The 6,947-nt window shown below is 32.4% G+C and overlaps 1 non-coding gene across 1 annotated transcript; it reads right to left on the bottom strand.

Annotated features, from left to right (window-relative positions):
- Nucleotides 1-170: 170 nt before the first annotated feature.
- Nucleotides 171-243, bottom strand: Trnat-ggu (transfer RNA threonine (anticodon GGU)). The gene has a single exon. It is a non-coding gene; the product is annotated as a tRNA-Thr (tRNA).
- Between the last annotated feature and the right edge of the window lie 6,704 nt (nucleotides 244-6,947).

Here is a 6,947-nt window from a genome sequence, read left to right as displayed (position 1 = left end):
AACGACTTACGTGATTTATCGTTGTCATCATAAAACAGAGACGGGATGGCAGATTTTCCTTGTCGCCTTGTATAGATTCGTCTTACAACGTACTTGTGAAGAATGAAAATTAAAACGTTTTGTGCGGGAGGAAATTTTTAAAACTTTTGTCACAGGGTGAGAAAAATGTGCAGCCTGACCGGGAATCGAACCCGGGACCAACGGAATACCGTACCGCGGCTCTACCGACTGAGCTATCCGGCCGCTTACACATCTTCTCCCCTAAATAGTGAACAGTTCTGAACCGTGACATACTCCCCTGCTATATTGAAATTCGTCCTCGAATTTCACAGAGTTACAGAGCAATGTAAATTAAACTCTGAGCTATATCAGTCACGTCCCCCGTTGGGCGCCAAATGTCACAGGGTGAGAAAAATGTGCAGCCTGACCGGGACTCGAACTCGGGACCAACGGAATACCGTACCGCGGCTCTACCGACTGAGCTATCCGGCCGCTTACACATCTTCTCCCCTAAATAGTGAACAGTTCTGAACCGTGACACTTTTATGATAACAGACCGTTTTGATAATTTAAATGAATCAGTTTTCAATCACTTTAAGCCTGCAACATTTTCAATTTTGTTTTCCTGGGCGTTCTTTAGGAATTCTGTTTTTCTCTACTTTCTAATAGTTTAATAACATTCAATAATTATAAATACATGGCCTTAAAATAGTCTCGTGTTTTCAAAGAAAAAGAATGTCACGTATGTTCAACCAAATAAAATAAGTACATAGAGTTTGGCCATAGATTTTTATCCGTTTTTTGTTTTTGTTTGTTTTTTGTTGTTGTTGTTTTGTTTTGTTTTCTGTTGTTGTTTTTTTTGGGGTGCTATAACGTATGCTATAAGAATGATGAGCTTACAAACCACGTGCCCCTCCATGTACCACAAAAAGGTCATGTGGTCCCCATATTGCAATCCAATAGAATGAATTATTAAAACAAAAATTTTCATATAACTTTTCAACATTCTAAATAAATATATCGATACATTTCAATGAACTAATATGTGTTATTTGGGTTTTGGAGTGATATATGTGGATATATACACTTAACAAATCTTATAAGTTTGCATGTATTAAATGGTCTCATATGTGTGTCAATTTTGATACGATCATGCTCAAATTTTCAATTTATACAGTTGAGAGACATGATATGATATTTCATTTATTAAACATCATAAGAAACATAAATTTATTAACCTGCCCAATAAATGTGAAAGTGCGTTATAAGCCAATATCGCAAAATAACTGTATCATTGAAAATTATTATATCCCCACCAATCACCATGACTGCTAATTACAACCTGGTAGCGTTGTCTAATGTTTGTGATCAAATCTTTTCATAATATTGGGGTAGATTTATTCACTGTTGGACAATTTTCGAATATACGTAGGGGATGGCATGTGGCCCCGCACACAAACTTTTTTTGAGGTGGTTCATTTCACCCTGTATAGCTTCTATCACATTTAAGTCTAGACATTTTGGTAATATTCCAAGTTGATAAATGTTCAGAAAGATTGTTGGCACTCAGGGTATGTACTTGTAAGACATCCTGTAGAAACTGCACGCATATGTTATTCTTTAGACAGTTTGAAGCTCATCGTATTGGTTATGATCGGCGCTAATATTGCCATAAAAGAAAACACTGTTAGGGACAATAGTCTTGCTGAACTTCCATGTGGAGTGCAACAGACCATCGCCCAGTAACGAGCAAATATTTATTAAACTAAAATCATCCCCAAAATTAAATGTACAACGATATTGCAAGGAGCTACCAAACAGACGCACAGACGCATACCTGTACATGTATCAAACAGCACAGAAACACGTTCCTTTGAATTCATGACAATATTTTAAACTTTATCTGTCTATGTTAATATTATGCATAGTTATTTCACAGGCTTGTTTACACCCTTCATATATCTCTAAATTCATTCAAAAACTTGTAGTCATGATCAATAAATTCGAGATTGCGCATTTTCATGATATTGTTATATTCGCCTTCATACCATATTCAATGTTCAAATAAAATCTGTAGATGACGATTAAAGGACTATCCCTCCCTGTACACTTTCATCCCAAATGACTATGCAGGCATATCTTTAAGAAATGATACTGAAAGCAAATTTGATGGTTGACTACGCACAATGGACTAAAGTTTCTCACATGCCGCACATGAACAAATGCAAATGCTCATCTAGCTTAAACACGCTGCTTCTTGTCTTATTTATATAATACAATTTAGTATGATTTAACCATTTTACATTTGCATAATTTACCATAAATTAAATTCAACCATTTTCAAAGATATATTTGTTTGAATTTCTAGTTGCTGTGGGTTTTATTTTTGTCATAAATTACCATAAATTAAATTCAACCATTTTCAAAGATATATTTGTTTGAATTTCTAGTTGCTGTGGGTTTTATTTTTTCTAGCTAAAATTACATCATTATTATTTTTATTTATCTGTTCATTTCCATATGGGCTTTTGTTCACCTCACCAAAATAGCAATATGTTCTGTCCAGTATGCTAGCTTCAATATCTATACATAGACCATGTGCATAGATGCCCTGGTGTGTTTTGTCCTGACCCTGTCCTTTGTACATCTCTGCGTTGGATTCTACTTCACCATTTATTGCCATTGTTTCTCTTGAGCAGACTCAATTATTAAATGGTGTCTGCAATTTCCTCTTAATTTGTTTTTATTCTTATTTACATAGCTGTGGATGGCATTTAAATTATAGGTTGTCATCATTTTAGCTGGCGTAACTTTGAACTCTATCGGTTTCCTAGCAGTTTTCTGTCCCAAATGGCACCTTTCAACAAATTGAATAAAAATCTGTCTACGGTAGAGTACAAAACTTTGACAGAACAAAGTTATATGCCTGTTCAGCATAACCTTCAATGTTGCTCTTTTATTTTACTTTTTAATTAGAATATAGACCTGAATGACACACCAGAAATAGAACTTCCCAACCTTTTCCTTGTCGTCTGCAAATATATTGTTCAAAACTATCGATTTTCCTGGAATGAGGTCTCAGTTATTGTGCATGGGTATTCAACTAGAATTACCCATGCAGGTATTCTCCATTTTTGAATGTCGCAAGTTCTGTAAGGTAACTTAACTTCTAAATATATAAATCGTTGTACTATTTCAACTGCTGTGTTGCATAGAAAACAGATGTTTCTCTGATTTGATGAAGTAACATAGATGCCCTACTGGTAAAAGTAGACTATACTGTACTGGATGAAAATAATAAAGGGCCGGAAAACTGCTAGGGGCCGGAAAATGATAGGAGCCAGTGTGATTTCAATATGAAATTCAAAATTATTTTTTTTGGAATTAAAATTGTTGTCAAACTGTATATTGATAAGTGTCGTCTCCTCAGAAATTATATATACAGGCTCTAAAGTATATATTTGGCATGTTAAAATATAGCTGTATTAGTTTTACTGTTAATTAATTAGTTCTACTGTTAATAGCTTACTAAATATATTAAAGGAATAGTTAAACTCAAGATCCGAAAGAAATTGTTTAACACTCTTTATACAAAACTTTGTTTTATCAGGTAGTTGTATTGACCTTTTTACGACGCGGTCCGTTGCTATGAAAAATCGACCAGAATTAGAATTTTCTCGCGCATGCGCAATCTGCGTAGGGCAAAAAAAATGCTTCGCCCTACATAGAAATATAGTAAAAGTTCATAGACAATTCCAATTTAGTTCAAGGTAAACGGTAGAAAATTATATAAAATAGCTTTCAACAAATATAGAAAAGATGACTTTGTGGCGAAGAATGCCATAAAAAGGCATGGAAAAGAGACTTGTTTAAGAATTTACGATCACGGACCTGACACTGAGATCATTTTTTTTAAAGAAGATGTGGAAATATATCTATTAGCAAATGAAAAGTCAACTTATTTGCTGTTGAAATAGTTCATTTAAAAACAAAAGAAATTATATAACATGAAATCGAGATTAATTATCATTCAGAAAAAATATCAGAACAGGTGATAATGCATTTTTAGTGTTCAATATACCTGATTATATCCTTTATCCAATTTGCCTGTGATGCAAACAGAAAAATTTAAGTCACATAAATAGATTTTAAATAATCAATTATTTTTTTTCAAAATCTTGAGAAGTTAAGATGGGTTGTTTGGAAAAGATATAACACACAATTTTATCCGCTACTTCGTAATGCATGTTATTTCTAATAATGCACGTCACACAATTTTTCTCTTCTCAAAATCCATAAACATTGATCGGTATATTTAAAAGTTACATAAATTACCATTTTAATAAGCGTAACCACGGATTTATATTACAATATATAAATCCGTGGCGTAACTGATTAACTATATCATGATATTTAAACGTCCCGGCTGAATGAACAAACGTTCGCGTGCCAATCTGTTTGGCACTTGCCGCCTGACCAATCCAGTTATTCAAAGTATATAATATGCTTGATGTTTGATTGTGTAGTCTCAGTCATTTTTAATGAGTATGTTGCTAATATTTATTTCAAATTGCATAATTCACGTCTTGGTTAAAACATTGTAAGTTATTAAGAATATATTTTTATGCAGTTTGAAGTCCTTTTATAATTGGTTTTTGTTTGAAATTGTGTGTAACCCTTATGCAGAAATGATATAAGGCCCTGCACTACAGTATGGGTTTTTCATTTTCAATAAACTGTAGACTCGCCGTATGCGTTTTCCCCTTTGAAAAAAACAAGAAGAAAAAGAATAAGTCCAATATTAGATGACGCAAAATAAAATAACCATACAGTACAGGTAGAACATATTCTTATCGATGATGTATAGTTAACTAAAATTTATTGGTGCGTGTATACTGAACATAATTCGATTATTCTAATAGGTCAAAACAACTGAACAGTGATCTACAGCGCATCTCTGTGCAAATCAAGCAAACCATGTAAATAAAATGGAGGACATTACACTGATAGTGGCGGGAATCATCCTGTTATTTGTGCTCCTCTGCTCGACCATAGCTGGTTTTCTCTATATCAGTGGTGTTTTATATACAATAGATGTTGGAGCAGGTACCCCACCAATAGGACAGGCTGTGGTTGCCTACAAATTTGAGCAAGGACCTTATAAAAATGCTGGAGGCTTGTTTACAGAAGTTTGCTGTGTTGCGCCTGACTACAAATGTCTGGGCATCTACTATGACAATCCAAACGAGGTGATTATATTGTATGCAAACAGAATGATTTGGTAGAAGATTGTTTTATACCATACTTCATGTTTGAAGAGACATTCACTGCATAAGGATCTCTAGTCAAAATATATTGACGTGCCAAAGCTTGATTCTGAGATATTTTCGTTCTGGGGCAGAATCTCGCTTTAGGCGAAAAGGTTTTGAATTGGTTTTAATTATTATCTTTGTGATTTATAACAAGAAAATGCATTTCTTTTCTCTCTTTTTTGGTCTCAACAATGTATTTTTTCTGATCTGATTGAGTATGTTATGACGCTGAAGGAAAATAGTTATTATTATTATTAATAGTTATACATGTATATATCGGATATGTAATTTTTGAGTATAACAAAATAAGAACGAAATGTCGAATTTTGTCATGAAGAAACAAAGAATCTGAAAATGGTAAAAATCGAAGGATTTTATTAGTACAGTCGTTTAACTTTTACACGGTTATTTGGTCGCCGTTTAAACGGATAGTATTTTTTCTAACCGTGACACCCCTAATGTTGTTACAACTTGATTGTTCAAGTGATTAACTTAACTTCAAAGAGTGATAATTAAGATCACTCAAGATAATTCAATCAGTTGGCTTATCAAGTGGTAACAATAAAAGTCAAAGACATTAAAGGTGATAAATCAGTGTGCCATCCGGCTGTATCATCTTGTGTCAAGTCATTCTAAATTTAATTCCATGAATAAATACTTTATACTTTTATGATAGTCTTTGAAAGAATATTTTGAAAATGTATTTTTGAATATCATATTTTGTAATTACCAACATCAAAGTTCTAGTCAAAAAATGCCAAATATGCATAGATGTATTTTTTTTTATTAGATTGAGTTCTTTTTAATATAAATAGTTAAATATATCTATTTTTTGAAAATTAGGTAAATAAATTTAATACTTCATTGGTAATATCACTAATTTGTTACAGTGAAGTAATTTATACCTTTATTAAAATAAACCGTAATGCATTATATAAATTGGACATTTCCCTAATCTGTCGTTATCTATTATTCTATTATATATCAACATATTATAATAATAATAATAATAATAATAATAATAAAGACTTTATTTAAAGAGGCAACATAGTTAGGCAAGCCCAGTCTTCCCTATGAGCCTCTATCAAAAATGTACATATATACAGTTACAAACAAAGACTTATATAAACAAAGAAAGAAAACTAAATGTATACAAGTTATACAACAAAGAAAAGTTTAGTAATTGAAAAATGCAATAAGAAAATGAATACAAACATTTGAAAGTATGAAATTGTACATTTTATGAGACATACATGTATATATGTGATATTAAAACATAGCTAGATTATTTGGTGCCACCAGAGAACCACCATTTAAGATAATTTGTTTTGAATGTTTGTAAGTTGGAAGAATTTCTTATGTTTAAAGGGAGGGAGTTCCAAAATTTTGAGCCTGAATATGATAGGGATTTTCTGCAGAATTCAATTCTTGGTTTGGGGACTAAAAGAAGTTTTTGTTCATATGATCTTAATGATTTATTTTCTGTATTTGTAAAAAGATTTGCATATATCAGGGAGAAGATTGTTTAGGGACTTGTATACTAAAATGGCCTTTTTATAATTCACTCTATCAGAGAATTTCATCCAGTTCAATTCAGAAAATAACTCATCAGTAGGCGCATCAAAATCTTTATCA

Source organism: Ruditapes philippinarum, unplaced genomic scaffold, assembly GCF_026571515.1.
Source record: "Ruditapes philippinarum isolate M1 unplaced genomic scaffold, ASM2657151v2 ctg2946_1_1_1_1, whole genome shotgun sequence".
Lineage (NCBI taxonomy): Eukaryota > Metazoa > Mollusca > Bivalvia > Venerida > Veneridae > Ruditapes > Ruditapes philippinarum.
This window is presented reverse-complemented; position numbering and strand designations above follow the sequence as displayed.